General features: G+C 39.1%; 1 long non-coding RNA gene across 2 annotated transcripts; it reads left to right on the top strand.

Annotated features, from left to right (window-relative positions):
- The first annotated feature begins 3,475 nt into the window (after positions 1-3,475).
- On the top strand, positions 3,476-9,223 carry LOC137235990 (uncharacterized). 2 transcript variants are annotated; one of them, XR_010948196.1, is made up of 5 exons: positions 3,476-3,510; positions 4,190-4,255; positions 4,317-4,524; positions 8,532-8,916; positions 8,976-9,223. It is a non-coding gene; the product is annotated as an uncharacterized lncRNA (long non-coding RNA). The 2 variants fall into 2 exon arrangements; XR_010948195.1 differs by lacking the exon at positions 3,476-3,510 and having other exon boundaries at positions 4,009-4,255.
- Positions 9,224-19,330: the final 10,107 nt, after the last annotated feature.

The following is a 19,330-nucleotide window of genomic DNA, read 5'->3' as shown; positions in this document are numbered from 1 at the left end:
ATCCACGTCGATGGCACTACGCTACCGACTGTCTTACACCACAAAATCTTGTGTGTGACGTTTGATAAGGATCTACATTTTGGTGAGCACGCAGCCGCAATTGTTCCGAGAATTCAGAGCCGTAACAAAATCCTCAAATCCCTCGCTGGCAGTACCTGGGGAAAAGATAAAGATACGCTCATGACTACATACAAAGCAATTAGCCATCCGATTACGTGCTACGCGTCACCCATATGGTCGCCAAGCCTAAAAATTACCCACTGGAAGAAGCTACTGGCCTGCCAAAATACTGCTCTCAGAATTGCCACGGGCTGTCTTCTTATATCCCCAGAACACCATCTACATAATGAGGCGAGAGTACTCCCCATCAGGGAGAGAAATGAGATGCTGACCAAACAGTTCCTGTTGAATACCCAGAAACCTGAGCCCAACAGACTTCTGATTGATGAACCAGCACCGCCTAGGGGCTTAAGGAGTCATCTCCGTAAGCATTTTGAGGAAATACGGCACCTGAGATCACAGCCGTATGCAGCGAAAAAACACAAGCAGGTCCTTGGTCAACTCCATAAACAGGCTTCGGACCTTTATGCCGGGAATTGCCCGGTGAATCCAGTACTCAAAGAAAAGTATCCAAAACTCGCGGAAGAGGAACGCATACTCCCCAGGGAAACGCGTGTCACTCTTGCTCAACTTCGTTCTGGATACTGAAACAGGTTAAACTCTTACCTATACAAAATTAACCCCGACATACAAATTGTATGCCCCGCTTGCAATGTGTCCCCACATGACACCAACCATCTCTTTAATTGTAATGTGGAACCAACGCCTCTAATACCCCTTTCTTTATGGTCCACCCGTGTTGAAACAGCAAGTTTCCTTGGACTCCCGTTAGAGGATATTGATGACAATTTGTGATCGGTCGCGGCTGTTAGGTGGGGCGAAGCATTGCTACAACAACAATAACAACAACAACAACATTTTTTTTATTTATTTAACTGAAAAAAAATGTTTTTTGAACCCCCCAAGGCAATTTTTTGGCTACGCCCATGGTAATATTTATTGGTTTAAATGATTATATATCGGTATTCTTCCGATAGGGTGGATTCTCATTGGAAGAACTTCGGAAGCATTTCGGAACTGGAATTCTTTTAGGATAATTTCGGCACTTTTTCGGTATCACCACTTCAGTATAAGTTCAACATTGTTTTCGAGATTGGTTTCGTTATCGTCCCGGAACTATTTCGGGATATTTTCTGGAAAGTTTCGGAATACTTCCATGCCTCCTTCGTAGTTGGCTTGAAGGTAATTTTGGGAATATTTCGAGATAAGTTGGGTATCATTTGGGACTATTTCGTGAGTGTTTTGGGTGATAATTTCAGAATAGTTTTCGTAGTGCGGGACACTTTTCAGGATTGTGTGTGTGATCATTTCGGGATTATTTGTTTGTTTAAACATTTTCTGGCCATCTTTCTGGCACTATTCCCAGATCATAGGAAGATCGCCTTTGAGATCATTTTGATAAAGTTTATTTCTTCGGGGTTGATTTCGGCACTTCGGGGCGGTTTCGGAAATGCTTAAAAGACAAATTTGGGCTTACTTTGATACAATATCGGAATAAATTCAGATTTGTTTTCTGTATTGGTTTCAGTATCATTCTGGAACTATTTCAGTATATTTTCTGGAAAGCTTTGGGATATTTTCAGGTTTTTTCGCAATTGATTCGAAGGTGAATTTGGTAATACTTTTGAATAGGTTCGGTATCATTTGGGAATTGGTTCGAGTGCGCTTTGGAACTAATTTGCGATCATTTTAAGGATCACAACGGTACACATCGCTACAGCATTGTTTGTCTGATCATTTCGAGATTGTATTCGGAATATGTTTAAGACCAATTAGCATACTTTTCAGAATTTTTTTTTTAGACTCACTTCAGACCCATTTCCGAATCAGCCATTATCGAAACTACTTTAGAACTGATTTGCTACTATTTTCACGATAAAATCGAGCCTATGAAGGGATCGTTCCCCACTCCTTGGAAATGTCATTTTCCAAATCGTTGATCTCTGAATTCGTCCGACTTAGTTCAAGAAGATTACATATATATGTTAGTAAGATGGGTTTTGTTCTTGAAAAAGTTCTTAAACTTTTCCGAAAACTTTTTTGAAGTACTTTGTTGAATCATTGTTTATATCTTTTGAATTGCCTACTTTTTCAACATTGCATTTTAACAAATATTCCAAAGTTTTTCTAAGAGTTTGCAGCAACTCTTGTGGTTTCGTATTTTAACCAATATAAGTCTTAGAAAGTATAAGTAGAGACTAAACAGTACGCGATGATAATGAAAATTTTATCTGGAAGGAGTTTTAGACTGATGTTAATTGAAACGATTTTCCGTCTTTGTTTGGAGACCCAGCGGTTTCGGCGCTGTGCCATCTTAAGTGTCATTTTTCGCTCTCAAACTGCAAACCATAGAGAGTTCGCTTAGAGTGTGAGAGGTACGGGGATCGATTTTTAGATCATAATACATTTTATATAATTTTTTTTTAACAGGTAACTAATTATTCATTTGGAAAACAAATATTTTATTACCTTGGTCATATTAATAAATTAATTAAAAATAAGCTAAAACTAAATAAAATGTTTTTTTTTTAATAATTCATTTACTTTAATTCAAAATAAAACAAGAGACGTAAATTGAGAAAAAAGAGCGTTTGGGTTCACCTAAACCCTAGCAATAACTATAATTACAACTTCATAAGGCTAGTTGAAACTATATAATTTACCATTCGCAATCCATATATTTCACAAATTTATTTGAACTAATGCCAAAAAGGGCAAAAAAACTTAAAATAAAAATTCAATATAAAAAAAAATGAGGTTGGAGATGCGAGGCATTGATCCTCGTACCTCTCACATGCTAAGCGAGCGCTCTACCATCTGAGCTACATCCCCTTTTTGCCTACTTTGTGATAATGGCTTTGTTATGACCTCACGTGGCAAATAAAATTTGATATTTGAATCTTCTGTGCGTAGCAACTACAGATGGATTGCGCTAAAAAATATGTTTTACATTCATATGTATTTAGCGACATGGGTAAATCGTTGTTTGTTTATAGCTCACCAATGTGAGGAATATGCCAATGAATAAACCGAATGATTTTATGCTTTAATTACAATTATAACTTTAATGAAAAAATAATTAGAATGAGCTTAGTTAAATTACAACCGGTTGCGATGAGATGTCGAATGAAAAGGAAGGAAAATGAAAGTAAGTACCCTGCAAAAATCGTGTGACCAAAAACGCACACAGACACACGAATTTTTGACAGGGGTGACGATTTGGAATGAAAAATTCTCCAAATGAAATAGCATGTTGACAAATTTAGCTTTGCCACAATGTATCGTGCTCTCTCGCACCTATTATTTTTATAGGGATAGCAAAATACGTCATTTTTGCGTGCAAAAAAATCCGCCATTCCTAATTCAGCAGAGACAACAAAACATTTGGTGGTCGAAAAATTTTTCAATTTTGAGAGTTTTAAATGGAATATCTCCGGAAAGATTTAAAATTAAGAGGGAGTTTTCCAGATCACATATATATATATATATTTTAAAGTGCGCAAACTTATAATTTAAAAGTTATTTGGTGTTAAAATTTGCAAATTTCTATACATATTTTATATGTGTATACGTATATATATGTGGCAGCACAGCTTTGTAATGTCATCAATAAAATATGTGTATATATATATATATATATATGTGCATGTTGCTACAAAAGCGCGATTGATTTAATAAAAACATTTATAATAAGTGAAAACAATGCAAAAATGAAATGTGAAATATACAAAAATGCAATTTAAGTTTATCGTTGCCAATTTATATAGAAATGTATGTGGATTAAGGTTTTGAAAGATGTGTAAATTGTAATTTAAAGTGCTATAGAAATTTGCTAATTTTGCAAACTTTAACAACAAATAATAAATATAATTATAATAAATTATAAGTTTGCGCACTTTAAAATATATATATTTGTGATCGGGAGAACTCCCTCTTTCATTTGATACCAAGTTTTACCCCGAACTCGGGGGGTGCTATTCTAAAATTTTCCCAAAGTCTTTAATATACAATGATTTTTGCTGTTTATTTCGACAAAAATTTTTGATTTGATTTTTGTTCTCATCGAAAGAATTCACAATTATATAGCACCATGCCGCGAATTATGATAAAAGGTGGTGTGTGGAGAAACACTGAGGTAAGCATTTGACCCGACTGGTTACTCTTGGCCGTTTATTAACTAAATTGATAACTTTCAGGATGAAATCCTCAAAGCAGCTGTAATGAAATATGGCAAAAACCAGTGGTCACGTATTGCATCACTGCTGCACCGCAAATCTGCCAAGCAATGTAAGGCACGCTGGTACAAATGGCTTGATCCTAGCATAAAGAAGACAGAATGGTTACGGGAGGAGGATGAAAAGTTTTTGCATTTTGTTGGTGGTGAATGTTTCAACATTTTCCAAGGTTTGGCATTAATTTCATTTTTATAGTTTATAATTATTTAAAGGTTGCATTAGAACAAGTACATTGATTTTACGTGGCAGTGTTGAACAATTTTTGGAAGAAACTGAGCTTCGTTACATGATGCTATAGGGAGGGATGGCCTGGAGGTTTAATGTGGCCACATAAATCGTTCCCGAGATGGTCGGGCTGGCACTTTAATGGTGCTGTGTTACCGGAGCGTACCGGATCTGTATCCGGCTAAAGGACCATCACATCGATAACACTCCCCAAAGCCTTCGGGGAGCAACCTTATCGCTACAAAAACAACAACAACATTGTGTTCAAATCCCGAAAAAAAAACTATAAAATTTGTGTCAGTGAAATGATAATTATTGCTTTTGGTTGTTAGTTTTGAGGCATCGTCATCGAGTTCCTTCTGATCGTATATGCCGGTTCTTTTGCATTCTTTTACATGCATAAAGTGCCGTTGAAGCCTTCCTCACCCTATCCTCCACGTTGAGCTGCCATGACAGCTTACTGTCTAGGATCATTCCTAGATATTTTGTGCAAGGTTTCTCCCGTAGAGTCGCCCCTCCTAACTTAGGCCTGGTCCAATTAGGGACCTTGTACCTTTTTGTAAACAAGACCATATGCAACGTCATCTGCGTAAACCGTAAGTTTTTCTGGTCCCTCGTAGAATCCCCTAAGCAGTTGGATAATGACCAGCGTCCACAGCAGAGGTGATAGCACCCCCCCTGCGGATTGCCCCTGTCCACTAATTTCGTGGCCGCGTACAATCCCCATTGCGATGTAATCTTACTGCAGTTTAACATGCAGCCGATCCATCTGGGTAAGGCTGGATGTACTTTAACGTAATTAAGACCATCAATAATCGCCCATTTAGAAAGCCCCGGCAATGCTTAAGAAGACTTCTAGAGCATATTCCTTATATTCCAAGGCTTTTTCTATGCTTATTACCACCCTATGCAATGCGGTGTCTACTGACTTGCCTTTGGTGTACGCCTGTTGTGTTGTGGAGAGCAGCTTTTCATCCACGTTGGACTTTATGTACACATCTATCAGCCTCTCAAAGGTTTTGAGCAGAAATGATGTTAAGCTATTGGGTCTATAATCTTTGGGATACACGTGACCGATCTTCCCCGCCTTTGGTAGGAAAGCTACACGAGCAGTTCTCCAAGAGTGCGGTACATGATTCAGTTTATGCACCCATCGAATATTATTTTAAGCCATCCCACGACCGCCCTACTTGAAACTTGTAGCATGACCAGACATGTACCATCTGAGCCCGGCGATTTCACCACCACTACGAGATCCTCAGTAGTGTAATTAGGCAGCATATATGAATGCAGCTGTTTCCTTACCATTACTACAGCTCGCACCCGTCCTTCCGTTTGCGCATAGTAAACGCCAAATCCGCGCGCGCTAAGTCCAGAAACCTTTCCTCCCGATGGAAGCCACGGCTCCTGGATCAGCGCGTTAGGAGGAGGAGTTCGCTCGACGCCACTTTACTGTGTTGGGGGTTTATCTGTAGGACTCGCTGCACCAATGGGCTACTTGTCCCCCTCCAGCACCTTCATCGTGACGTCGTCGTCCTCCCCTAGCCCTTTTGGTTTAGAGTGTTCGAAGCCCCCTTCAGCCTCTTGTACCTGTTGTGCCGGGTGTTCCTCTGTGCGACTCACAGCACCATCTGGCTGTTGGTCCCCTTCTAACACATTCGGGGTGACGTGGGCTACCTCCACCTGTCTTTTTTCCCTTAGGCTTTTGAGGTCCTTTTCGACTTCGCCCACGTCCAGCGTGTTAGGACTTTAATACCCGCGACTTCTTTTCCTGAGTCGCATATAAATTTTGCCTGTACCTAAAGACATTTTTCCAAGCTGCGCGTACAATATATCCTCCGCCTGCTTGTTTATTTGGAAGATGTATAACTGACCTTCCTCCGTAGGCCGAGATACAGTAAGTACCTTCCAATCCTGTGTCGGTATGTTTGGATTCTGATTCTGCAAAAATTGCAGTGTATCCTCCGACTTCATCACGCATGGTATCCATACCTTAACTTTTGGTACCTTGGGGATTTGCGCTTTATCCACCATCTCAAAACGCGCGTTCGTGCCCTGCCTTTAGAGGTTTGGAACCACTTCCTCCAGCCACCGCAAGCTCGCGATGTTGTCGCACGCTATCATCTTCATACCATTATACCATTCCCCGAATCAAAGGTTGGAAGGAGCTTACTTGGTTATTCCCGCATCATCTTAAGCATTAAGCTAATAAGCTCCTTTTCTACAGATCTCCACCTTTCACTAGTCATCTGTTCGAAAGGACTGCTACGATCAACCAGCGCCACAGTCAGTGACTGCTTTGCCACATCACTCATCTTCTCGGGAAAAGCCGGCGTCTTAGTGTTATTTCCTTTTGGCACCTCCGAGAAAGCCGGAGTCTTAGCTCCCTCTAGCACCTCCGAGAAAGTCGGATTCTTAGCGTTATCTCCCTTTGGCTTATCTCCTACTTCCATAGTTGGAACTTCCCTCTGACTCGCAGCCTTCGAGGTAGTTGCTACCTCGCTATTGGGGCCCATCTGTCTTACAGCTTTGGGCCTACTTGTCTTGTCTATGGGACTGCCCTGCGTCGCGGCTCTGGGACTGGGCCCTTTCTGCCTCTTGAAAGCAGGCTTGTCGCCTTCCGCCGAACGTTGCCTTTTCATTCTGCCATTCGACGCTTCTTCCTCCTCATACCGATTGCAGAACCGAGGGTTTCTCGCAGAAAACCTTTTGAACTGCCTTCGACCTACTTCTACCGCCTCATGAGCCCATGCCAAGCGCTCGATCTCCTCTTCTGTTGGGTCCACCACTGCTCCCAAGCGTTGTACAATTCTTAGTACTGCACGGTACTTCGAGAGAGCTCTTTGCTCCGTACCCTTCTCCACTCTTCTACTCCTTTTTCATTTGTGTGCTTCTCCAACACGGAGTTCATTGAATTAGCACTACTCTCGCTCCCCGAGTCCGACGCATCGCTTAATGCGTATTTGTCGTCCTTGGCTTGCGGCTCAGTCCTCTTCTTATCATCGTCCTTATGAAAATTAGGTAATGAGTCGTTCACCTTGGTCGTACGACCACCAGCCCGACAAGGCGGGCTCAGCGGTCCAGTATTATACACGGGGAAAGAACCGTCAGCCACAGCAGCGCCCCTTACTGTGGTAAGGCCATCAATACTTTCCGAGGTGGTCCGGTATCGGGAAGGCTCCGTTCGAATACAGCCGAATTACCCCCTGGCTACAAATCGTCCAACAGGCACGGTCCGCATAACACCCTGGATTAGGGGGTTGGCAGTTCTTGGTCACCGACATCCCGCCGCCCTCCTATGAGGCGAAACGGTGTAGATGCCAGTCCTAAACAGCTCCTCCTCATAGTCGGGCGCTATGGAGATCGGCTAAGCCCTCACACCAACGACGATTTTCGTTACAATTGCTAGTGCATGCTCTCCAAGATGCAGATCCTGATCGAAAGTCACACCCAAAATTTTAGGGTGTAAGACAGTCGGTAGGGTAATGCCATATGGTCGACATTTGGCGCGGTCATGTTTTAAATAAGGTCACCGATGATTTGGTTGGTGAAAATATCAGGTTTCGCGAGGCGACAAAACTGGAGAGATTGGGGAGATAGCTGTTTATTTTATTACAAAGCTCATCGATGTAGGAAACAATAGCATAGGCGTAGAAGCAATAGTGACTCCTGGTGGTAAAGGTAGCTATTGATATGTAGAAGTTAAGCAGAAGTTTGAATATGAGTTTTTTTAAGTTATAGCAAAAAAGCGTTGAGGATTTTTAATATCTTACCAGGTACCTTCGTACATGTTTCTAAGAATGAAGAATAAAACCTATTCAAACTCAATTTTCACCAGGACAAAGCAGCTGAGACTTCGCTATACTTTAACATACAATACGTTACCCCATTTTAGCACAACTATCATTTTTTGATTTTATTAAATTTTATAAAATGTTTCTTCCTCTACAGTTCTATTTCGGTATTGGATGGTAAATATGGCTTTCGCATTTTCTCCATCCATAACTGTGAAAAGGTGGAAGAAATCTATGCGTGTAAATCTCACATATTATCTTGGTCGAGCGTTTCTTCAATAGCTCTCTAGTGGTGATGGTGACAGCAGAGAAACCCAACTGTTTACAAATGTTACACTTCAAAAAGAATCAAAATATTTGCCATTGCGTCTACGGCTCAAATACCCACAGTATATGAATGAATCGATTGAACCTAATTGTCTGCCTAACGGATAGTATACATATTCTTCAAATCGAAAATATTGCACCAAACGAACTGGGTCTGAATACTGAAATAGTACACATATTCAAAATCGATGAGGAGGCTGTGATGATGGTATAGGGTGAGTTGTTGAATAACATACGAAAACCACTTTAACCCATCTATATATTTGCATTACAGCTAAAGCTTTACAAACAGCAAAAATTGCTGGCGCCAAGCAATTGGAAAAGGCAGTGAAGTATTCATCACAATGTACGGATGGTGTAAAGTTAGAAACTGCTGTTGTAACAGCTGCCACCGACACAACGGTCATCTCTACTTCGCCGAGTAGCGGCTCGTCCGACTATCTATCGAACACAGTATAATCATATCTTTTGCCAACACAGGTTAGCGATGTGCTTGCACAGGAAAAGATTTCAATTGGAAAACAAAAATCAATTAAGAGAGTTTATTTATTATTAAAGTATTTACTTTTCTTTATATCGACAGTATTAATTTAAATTGCAATATCACGTACATATATAATAAGGGATGTGATACGATTGCTGTCGGAATTAGATTTGAAAACAATCAATACTCCTGCTAAGGGTTGTAGAATTATTGCTTGAATAATTAGATTTAGAACAATAATAAGTCTGACTTAATTACAAGTCGTACATTTTTAAGTTCATCAATTACGACAGCAATCGGATTCCACGACACCTTTGAATATTTTTGATCTGAAAAAAGAGTAAACCTAATCTGAATTTCTACTAAGCTTTAAGTTGTAGATTGTTCAAATAATTGGAGTTTTTTCTAAAGCTTAAAATTATTTTCTGCTCGCTTAGAAAAGATTTCAATTGGAAAACGAAAACCAATTAAGCGAGTTTATTTATTATTAAAATACTTACTTTTCTTTATATGAACTGTATTAATTTAAGTTACAATTTCATGTGCATATATAATAAGGGATGTCGTGATACGATTGTTGTTGGAATTAGATTTGAAACCAATCAATACTCCTGCTATGGGTTGCAGAATTATTGCTTGAATGATTAGATTTAGAACAATAATAAGTCTGACTCAATTACTAGTCGTACATTTTTAAGGTCATCAATTACGACAGCAATGGGATTCCACGACACCTTTGAATATTCTTGATCTGAAAAAAAAAAGAGTAAATCTAATCTGATTTTATAATTAGCTTTAAGTTGTAGATTTAAATTGATTCAAATAATTGGAGTTTTTTCTAAAGCTTACAATTATTTTCTGCTCGCTTAGAAAAGATTTCAATTGGAAAACGAAAACCAATTAAGCGAGTTTATTTATTATTAAAATACTTACTTTTCTTTATATGAACTGTATTAATTTAAGTTACAATTTCATGTGCATATATAATAAGGGATGTCGTGATACGATTGCTGTCGGAAATAGATTTGAAACCAACCAATACTCCTGCTAAGGGTTGCAGAATTATTGCTTGAATGATTAGATTTAGAACAATAATAAGTCTGACTCAATTAATAGTCGTACGTTTTTAAGGTCATCAATTACGACAGCAATCGGATCCACGACACCTTTGAATATTCTTGATCTGAATTTCTACTAAGCTTTAAGTTGTAGATTATTCAAATAATTGGAGTTTTTTCTAAAACTTAATATTATTTTTTTGCTCGCTTAGAAGAGATTTCAATTGGAAAACAAAAACCAATTAAGCGAGTTTACTTATTATTAAAGTTCTTCTGTTTTATATGAACTGGATTAATATAAGTTCCAATTTCATGTACATATATAATAATATTGAAAATAATAAATATTGAAAATTAAATTTTTTTGGTTCATATTTTATTCATATGGCTGCTCCAGGTAAAGTAAATCTGCAGGTAAAATTCACGTTATATGGCGGTTATATAAACGGTAAACCGCAGTAAAATTGATTGTCAAATGACTCGAAAATGTAGAGTGAAATGACGGAAAAATGACCGCCATTTGACGAGCATTGTGACGTGTGTGAGCAGCACAGTACTATGCTCACATCCTATAGGTGGGAGCGGAATGCACGATCACATCAATAGGAACGAAACGGAAAATTTGGTCACAAAACCTAATCCGCCCATGCAAAAATGACTATGAATATAACCGCTGCTGAAAGTCACAATGACCGTAAAATGACTAGTAAAATGACGTGGAGCGTTTTTGCAGGGTATATGGTACGATAACAAAATTGAATATTTATGGAATTTGAGGTATGGTACAGGGTACCACAGTACTCCCCCTCTAGATGCGTCATCGGTATCGCAGAGGAATACCAACGTGTCGCCCTCGTACAACTATTTTGAAAAATTTTAGGCTTCGTTTAATGACGAGATATGGTCCATCGTACGGGTGTGTTAACGGGGGCCGCACTGAGTCGTTTCGCACGAATACGTGAGTAGCCGTCTGCAAAGCGGTGGTTAGGAAAGGGTGTGGCTTTGAATGGTGCGCCGTCTGTGTTGAGCGTAGCCTTTCAATTGAAGATCGGAATTGCGTTATGGCTTCGCTGGTGACTTATTTCGATTTTACCTCTTGGAAAAATTCACCTGGGATGCGTAGTGTTGAACCGTATACCAACATGGCAGGGGAAGCATTTATGTCTGGGTTGAACGCGACTCGTAGACCCAGTAAAATCGCTGGTAAATGAAGCACCTACTTGGCTGGTTCATGGCACAAAGTAGCCGATTTGAAACATCTGTGCCATCTGTCCATGATGCCATTGGACTGAGGGTGATAAGGCGTTGTTCTCAAATGACTTGCTCCAATAGTACTGATCAGTTCGGTGAATACGGCTGACTCGAATTGTCTACCACGATCGGATGTTATGCGTGCTGGTACACCAAAGCGTGAAATCCACTGCGAAAGCAGAGCTTTGGCGACTGATTCGGCGCAGATGCCTGCCATGGGGGCGGCTTCTGGCCATCGAGTGTATCGGTCGATGATCGTGAGACAATAGCGCTGTCACTCACATAGCGGAAAGGGACCAACGATATCAATATATATGTGGGAAAATCGTTCTTGTGGAGGCTAGTACCTTGCTGGTGCTGTCTTCGTGTGACGATGTACTTTGGACCGCTGACACGCTTGGCAACAGCGCACGAAGGACGCGATATTTTTCGGATACCTGGCCAGACGAATTTAGAAGTGATCAGTTTAGTCGTACGCCTGGATGCGATAAACCATGCGCCTTTGCAAGTATAGACCTTCGAAACTCTTTCGTTATATAAGGACGAACTGTCGTTGTTGAAGTGTCGCATACCAGCTGGCGGTCATTGTTGGGAATCGGGAAAAACTTAAGAGTTAACGAATTTTTATGGGTGCCTGGTTCTTTAATACACTGTTGAAGTGGAGTGTCGGTTTTCTGAGCTTCAGCAACTTCTGTGTAGTCAATAACTCCATCGATTGCTTCTATGCGAGATAGTAAGTCGGCTGTAGCATTCTGACTCCCTGGTGTTGGCGAATGTAGTTCTGACTTGCATCGGCTGAAGGCGTCTTCTTCTTCTTGATTCCAAATTAACGGAGTACGATCGTTTTTCATATTTGCAGTTATTAGTCTTTGGAGGTGGTGCTGGTATGAAACGACGTTCGGCAGATATTTTCTGTAGAAATTCCATATCGCGAGGAAACTTTTCAGGTGCTTAGCTACAGTAGGTTTTGGGAATTCACGAATAACAACAACCCTCTCCGGAAGAGCATGAATTCCTTGCGCGTTGACTAAGTGTCCCAAAAATTTAAGTTCGCTTTTGCCGAACTCACACTTGGCCGTGTTAATGGCAAGATTATATTCTCTAAGGCATTGAAGAACAGTGCGTATGTCGTTGCGATGTTGTTCGATGGACATTGAAGCAATTAATACCTCGTAACACTTCGTTGATTAGTCGTTGGAACGTCTGCGCAGCATTGCAGAGTCCAAATGTCATAAATTTGAACTCGAACAGGCCGAAGGGTGTTGTGATGGCGGTCTTAGCAATATCGTCTTCGTGAATGGGTACCTGATGAAAAGCTCGCTGGAGGTCAATTTTAGAAAATATTGACTTACCTCGTAGTGTGCTAGTAAAATCGGTGAAATAAGGGAGTGGGTAACGGTCCGGCAATGTCTGTGCATTGAGTGCCCTGTAATCACCACATGGTCTCCATGTACCGTGGGCTTTCTTAACCAAGTGCAGCGAGCTTGACCAATTACTGCTCGATGGGCAACAGACACCGACTTTCATTAGGTACTCGAACTCTTTTGGTGCTGAAGCTAGGTTCTCGGGCGGAAGACGTCGTGGTCGGGCGAAAACGGGCTGACCAGTTGTTATTATCCTGTGACAGGTCGTAGATTTTGTCGAAGCACCGTGAGGAGCCAACTTTGTTGTATCGGAAAATTCTGCGAGTATTGCAGCAAATGGGCATGTTGAATCGTAAGTCCTGATTTCCGCAGTTTTAAGTGTAGTTGTTGCTGTTACAGGAGAGTGCAAATTCGTGGTGTTATCGATGAGCCGATTGCGGCGCAGGTCTACCAAAAGATCGTAATAGCGTATGAAATCCGCGCCAATGATAGGCGCTGTTACATCGGCAATAATGAACGACCACTGAAAATCTCGACGCAGGCCTAGGCCGACGTGTACTCTTTTCTCCCCTATAACTTTGATTGCAGAACCGTTTGCGGCATATAACTTTGTTGCTGTTGTGCGGACATCATATGTCTTAACAGTGAGAGGCAGAACGGAGACATCGGCACCAGTATTTGCGAGAAATGTTTTATTCGAATGTTGATCGTGGACTTGCAAGCGAAGCACTTCGCACCTTTCTTTACCATCTGCCACAGCCTGTGGTAGTCAGGCTGACGTGGATGTTGTGTCGACTGATTGAACGGAAGGATTCTTGTGACTTCAAGGGCTTCTGCATTTGCGGGCATTGCGGCCGTACTTTTGATGGTACCAGCAGTCTTGATTGGATCAGTTGGCTGCACCTTGTGTATTAGCGTGTGGGTTGCTACGGCTGTTTGTCCTTTGCGCAAAACGGCTTTGCCTGCCACTCCGCGAGCGGGAGTGGGAACGCGTCGTAAATCGTTCAAATTTCTTGCCTAATTCAACTATAGCTGTGCGTAGTTCACCGATTTCGTTTGGCTGAACTGATTTAATACGGTTGATGTTGTTGGGGGCGATGGCATCCACTATTGAATCAGCAATTTTGGTGAAATCGGTGGCAGTTCCGGAAAAGGCAGCTATTACTGGCTGTGCGACGTCTGGCAATCGCTTTGTCCAGAGGCTTTTGAGTGCAGCTTCACTGACCGAGTTACCTGCGACACGTTTCATTTCATAAAAAATCTCGGATGGCTTTTTGTCGCCGAGTGGCAAATCTGATAGCAGGCGGTTGAGACGTCGTTGTTCGCTGTCAGCAAAATGTGCAATTACTTTTTGTTTGATGAAATCGAAGCGATAACTAGTAGGTATTGATGCAATAACGTCACTTAATTGGCCAATTACATTTGGGTCGAGTGCTGCCAGCACAGTTGCAGTTTTTTGCTTGTCGGTAGTGATACCTGATGCAGTGAACCAGAAGTTCATGGTAGTGAACCAGGCTTCTATGTTGGAGGAATTCATTGGTGGTACCGGGAGTCTGGCGTATACAGCTGCAACAGTGTTTTCTATTGTGCCACCTGGTGGCGAATTACCTCCGATTTCAGATGGTGGCGAACCGCTGTCCGTTATTTTGTCGAAAGTAGCTAACTCAAAGTTGGTTGAAATCGCATGTATTCCACGCGTGAATGCAAATGATCACGTCGGGGTCACCAGTTTTAGCGGCTTGTCTAAATCGTTGTTTGTTTATAGCTTACCAATGTGAGGAATATGCCAAATGAATAAACCGAATGATTTTATGTTTAATTACAATTATAACTTTAATGAAATAATAATTAGAATGAGCTTAGTTAAACTACAACCGGTTGCGATGAGATGTCGAATGAAAAGGAAGGAAAATGAAAGTAAGTATATGGTACGATAACAAAATTGAATAGTTATGGAATTTGAGGTATGGTACAGGGTACCACATATATGTAGGTATAGATATTTTTTTGTTAATTTTTTGATTTTGAATCAGTACTTGAAAAACTTTTTTCATAGTAAGTTATTTGGACACCATCTACCATTGCCATGCCTCCTCAAAATATACTTATATAAATTTAACAATTTTTGCTGTTATATTGGCCTACTGATTTGTAAGATCGCAGGTTGGAATCGAGCTCAAGGCCTAACAATAATTATTTTATCATTGTTATAGCAGCAGCGCCTAAACGTAGCCGATTCAGGAATTTAGCAGTTCCCGAAATGGATCTATACAACGAGCTTTGGCAGTTGTCTAAATTTTTTCTTTCTTCTATTCTAATTTGATAATTTTTTCAATTAAGAAAAAATTTATCATAACAATAATAATGATAAAATAATTATTGTTAGGCCTTGAGCTCGATTCCAACCCGCGATCTTAAAAATTTAAACAATTTAAATTTTGCCGAATATTATTAGAAAATTATTCAAACAAGCAATTGCATTTAAAAAACTAAATTTATCCTAATATAGGCTACCTTTGTAGCTTTCTTCTTATTAATTTTTTAAAACCTTTATCATTTAAAAATCTTTGATTTATTGTCATTTAATAGCAAATGTCACATTTGGAATCTTTTTTTTTTATTTCACCCAAATCAGCGAAAGTGCTTGAGTCATCAACAATTTTTAATTTAATTTGAAAACTTTCGTGATGCGCTTCTTTGTTGTTTTTTTTTTTTGCTACCAACTTTTAGCAGCCATTAAAGGATTTAACCCTTTGCCATTAACTTTGCATTCAAAAAAAAAAAAAAACAAAAATTACAAATTGATAAATAAAACTAAACGCGTATCATAAATAAAAATGATAACTTTTTAAGCAAATAGATGTTGGTCGATGACTGTAAGCATAAGGGTTGATAATGCCGCCGGCTGTCTTGTGTCGAATAAGCTCACAAGACGGTTTTTGGCTGATTGCCTTTAATTACATTTTGTCTGAAAAAATCGCGTATGTTATTCTTATACTTAGATGCACTAATAAGTTTTTACAGATTCAAAGAAAAAATCCACAATATGTGTGCCTACTACAGAGCCGTAACTGTCGAATAAAAGCTAGATGAGTAATCTATAACAATAATCTCATCATATTTTTTTAAGGCAAATCAATTATAACTTTAATGAAATAATAATTAGAATGAGCTTAGTTAAATTACAACCGGTTGCGATGAGATGTCGAATGAAAAGGAAGGAAAATGAAAGTAAGTATATGGTACGATAACAAAATTGAATAGTTATGGAATTTGAGGTATGGTACAGGGTACCACATGTATGTAGGTATAGATATTTTTTTGTAAATTTTTTGATTTTGAATCAGTACTTGAAAAACTTTTTTCATAGTAAGTTATTTGGACACCATCTACCATTGCCATGCCTTCTCAAAATATACTTATATAAATTTAACAATTTTTGCTGTTATATTGGCCTACTGATTTGTAAGATCGCGGGTTGGAATCGAGCTCTAGGCCTAACAATAATTATTTTATCATTGTTATAGCAGCAGCGCCTAAACGTAGCCGATTCAGGAATTTAGCAGTTCCCGAAATGGATCTATACAACGAGCTTTGGCAGTTGTCTAAATTTTTTCTTTCTTCTATTCTAATTTGATAATTTTTTCAATTAAGAAAAAATTTATCATAACAATAATAATGATAAAATAATTATTGTTAGGCCTTGAGCTCGATTCCAACCCGCGATCTTAAAAATTTAAACAATTTAAATTTTGCCGAATATTATTAGAAAATTATTCAAACAAGCAATTGCATTTAAAAAACTAAATTTATCCTAATATAGGCTACCTTTGTAGCTTTCTTCTTATTAATTTTTTAAAACCTTTATCATTTAAAAATCTTTGATTTATTGTCATTTAATAGCAAATGTCACATTTGGAATCTTTTTTTTTTATTTTACCCAAATCAGCGAAAGTGCTTGAGTCATCAACAATTTTTAATTTAATTTGAAAACTTTCGTGATGCGCTTCTTTGTTGTTTTTTTTTTTTTTGGTACCAACTTTTAGCAGCCATTAAAGGATTTAACCCTTTGCCATTAACTTTGTATTCAAAAAAAAAAAAAAACAAAAATTACAAATTGATAAATAAAACTAAACGCGTATCATAAATAAAAATGATAACTTTTTAAGCAAATAGACGTTGTTTGATGACTGTAAATATAAGGGTTGATAATGCCGCCGGCTGTCTTGTGTCGAATAAGCTCACAAGACGGTTTTTGGCTGATTGCCTTTAAATACATTTTGTCTGAAAAAATCGCGTATGTTATTCTTATACTTAGATGCACTAATAAGTTTTTACAGATTCAAAGAAAAAATCCACAATATGTGTGCCTACTACAGAGCCGTGACTGTCGAATAAAAGCTAGATGAGTAATCTATAACAATAATCTCATCATATTTTTTTAAGGCAAATCAAAATTTGACGAAAACAGTGCCAAACGCAAATCTTTAAAAATAATTAAAAAGAGGTTTGGCTTTGTCCATTTTTGAAACAGTCCATAGAAAAAAAAAAATATAGGACCTTCTGTGTTTAAGTTAGGAAGTTTTTTTCCTGAATATACTCCACAACATAACATGACATTAAATACTGCCTGCATTGATCTAATTCTTAAAAAAGGTTGACAGTTTAGTAAAGGTGCATAGCTTCGATGAGTTGGGTTTTAAGAAAGTCTGCAGTTACGCTGGTCGGAAGTGTTTCCCAGTAGAAAACGGTCGTTCTACCTTCCCATGTACAAGCAAACCTAGGCTCCATCTTATAGGTTACAATCGGAAGAGTTTCGCATACAACTTCCCAGAAGCAAACCATTGTCGTATTTATCCACATGCGGCCAAACCTAGGCCCACTCACACACGTATAAAGGATTACCCTACCTCCACATATGCTCACCATTTACTTGCAAGAATCGAACATGGACCTGAATTTAGGTATTTTGTTTAAATATAAATACATACAAACATATTCAAGAATCTAAGCACTTTTCGAAATTGAAGGTGGTGAGAATTCTATCAAACAAAAAGCGCACTCCGCCCGTTCAGAACTTGTTAGTCGGAGCTGATGGTGTACGCTTCGGCCATGGCGGAACCAGAGAAAGTGACAGCACGGCAAAATACATATAAACATAAATTGAAATTCCATGTGCTTTGTTTTTGTAATACCATGCGCGGAGGTTGAAGTGAAACTATATTAAAAAATAGTACCAATCAGTGGATTTTCGGCCGTCCCTTATATAGTTGCGCCATGGCTTCGTCGATACGTAGTGATTAAAAGATTTATTTAAGGTAAGCAGGTGTGAGATCCGTGTGGACTAATTATCGGCTGTCTGTTTCGTGAGTAGCTTCCCAACGGCAAAGTTTCCTTATATTACTGATCTTACTTTCTTCGCAGAATAATGAGTATCTTTCACAAGGTAGTCATCAAGGCACGGTCAACTTCTTCGAACAAGAATCATATTAGTAGTTTTGTGCGGCTCTCTATGCTAAACACCGGCGACAAAGTTAATCAACCTCAGCCCATTGAGAAAGGAAGATTTGTTTTCTGATTCTAGAACTAAAAACCCCTTCCTGCACACCCTGGTGTTTAAGTCGTCAAGCATGATTTTGATATGATTGCGAGATAGTCATTTTATTTTCTAGCTTATCATAGAAAGAATCATATCCACCTCATCTGCAATGTATTGTAGTATGTAGACGCAGATAAATGATACATTGAAAAAACCCTTCCCATGGCACAAATAGTAATAAGTCGCTCGTTCGCAACCGTGAAGTACAATACTTGGCTGCGAAGTCTCTTTCCCATCACATAACCAATACCGTGCCTATTTTTGGCGCTTCCTTCGCTCTGTGCTTCACGCGAGGCGTCGTAGTACCTGGCCGTGTTTATCATGCTTCCTGTCTATTGGTGGTGTTAAACGTTTGCCTTACCTTGGACGTAAAACAATCACCATCGGTGGCTTTCTATGAAATTGCTCAGACATTCAAGCTTAGTATTTGGGAACATAGTCTCTACAACGTTTGTCGTGGTTGTTATCAGAGTGAAAATATCTCATCCTAGGCTTATCACTTAACCTTAGATCTTGGAGTAGCTGACTGCACACCCATGGTTAGAGACGTGAAATTCATAACTAATGTAACAACGGGGTGTATTATGATCGGTCCCAGACAAACTGAAATGTGTTTTTTTAGGTTTCCAATCGACAAATAACAATTAACTTAAATGGTATGTATAAGTTCTAAATTGTGCGGATTGCAGCTTTTCCCAATCTCTCATTAGTTTGTATGTATTTATGTGTGTATGCACAACACGTTTGTTTTAAAAATGCCTAAGCAACATTTTGTGAAAAATAAAGCCTAACTACAATGCTTCGACAGCAGCTTAAATAACTTATTTAGCTGCTATATAGATTTTATCTTGCCATTATGTTAGTAACAACATC

This window comes from Eurosta solidaginis, unplaced genomic scaffold (assembly GCF_040869045.1).
Source record: "Eurosta solidaginis isolate ZX-2024a unplaced genomic scaffold, ASM4086904v1 ctg00001093.1, whole genome shotgun sequence".
Lineage (NCBI taxonomy): Eukaryota > Metazoa > Arthropoda > Insecta > Diptera > Tephritidae > Eurosta > Eurosta solidaginis.
The sequence above is the reverse complement of the archived record's forward strand: the minus strand, read 5'-3'. Positions and strand labels throughout refer to the sequence as shown.